The sequence below is a fragment of the Grammomys surdaster genome, unplaced genomic scaffold (genome assembly GCF_004785775.1).
Source record: "Grammomys surdaster isolate TR1022 unplaced genomic scaffold, NIH_TR_1.0 63, whole genome shotgun sequence".
Classification (NCBI taxonomy): Eukaryota; Metazoa; Chordata; class Mammalia; order Rodentia; family Muridae; genus Grammomys; species Grammomys surdaster.
The window spans coordinates 5,830,377-5,831,763 of record NW_021604565.1 but is presented as its reverse complement, the minus strand read 5'-3'; the positions used below and the strand labels follow the sequence as shown (position 1 = coordinate 5,831,763).

General features: G+C 43.8%; 1 pseudogene; it reads right to left on the bottom strand.

Moving 5' to 3' along the window:
• Window positions 1-237: 237 nt before the first annotated feature.
• On the bottom strand, window positions 238-980 carry LOC114621872 (annotated as a pseudogene).
• Between the last annotated feature and the right edge of the window lie 407 nt (window positions 981-1,387).

Here is a 1,387-nt window from a genome sequence, read left to right as displayed (position 1 = left end):
AAATAGAAAATTGTTTTTTGCTATGTTCTGCCATCAAATTATTACACAATTTCCCTTCATTCTTATCCTTTTAGAAGCGTTTAAACATCCTGTTACAGAAAGATCCTTTTTTTTTCGTTTTAAATGTAATTATGAAATGTGCTGCTGAGTCCAAGCATGTAGGTACAAACGACCGCCTGGATGAAGCTGGATGTGGAAGGCCTTCAGTACGTCCAATGATGGCATCTTTCACTCATCTCAAGTATCTCCATATTTGTTTACTTTGACTTCTTTTCTGGGCACTCTTTCCTGCACAGGCCTGACTGAGGGGTCAGTCTTGTGGGGTAAGATTACTCCATATAACTCTCTGTTCTTACTCCTTAATTCCTCATATGTACCACTGTTTCTTTGGGGACTTTCTTCAAGGTTGGGATCAGGTCCTTGGGCAATATGGTCAGTAATACCCGTGGGAGTGGACTCGTTCATAGAAGCACTAAATGGAATTGCCTCGTAACGAAGGAGTGTCTCCTTTTCTATGTTGTCTGCTGCTGGAGATGTCCCAAAAGTGGACTGACCACTCACATTTGAGTCATATTTAGACTTTTGAGCATAGTTCCCAGGTGGTGAAGAGCGTCGCAGTTCACCTGACCGCAGTGCTTCTCCAAGGGGGGAGTTCTCAAGCTTCTTGAACTTCTCTTGGCAAGTTTTCATGTAAGAAAGCTTTCCAGCAAAGTATCCCATGATACAAGCAAATATAAGTTTAGGAATGGAACCATATTTTGGATGACTTGCCAGGATTCCTTTACTAATTAATCCTTGAGTAATCAGCATACTTGTGACAGCCAATGGCACAGATCTGTACCAGAAGCATTCTTCATGGCACTCTGCAAAGAGTCTCCACTCTTCCTCTGTCGGGATATAAGCAGCCCCTATGTCAGGAATTGGTCTTGACACTTGTGTATTCGGCTCTCGAAAATCAGCCCTCCCATTCATAGTTCCTCACGATGGAGGTGGCAGAGCGGGAAGCAAGACCCGGGGTAGAGGCCAGGAGAGGACCCCAGAGACAGGCACTGTGTACAAGGCGGGAAGCTGGGAGGGGAAAGAGGGTAGCTTCAAAGCAATCGCCAAGATGTCACCCTTGGAAAGATCCTATTAAAAGAGGTAAACTCTGTAGGAAACAGTGCCTTTCATGGTTTAAGGTCTAGATTCACCTGGAAACTAATAGCTACAGTGGGGAATGGGGATTCTAGCTCCAGCAGCCATAAACCATATCGTTTGTCCTCTGTAATTAACACAGTGTGGTGCTGGCCTATTGAATAGACAGCTTACTCATCAGAGGAGAACAGAGTCCATAAATAAACACAATTGTTCATAGTACAATGCTCAGTAAAAGTGTTGCCACAAGTTA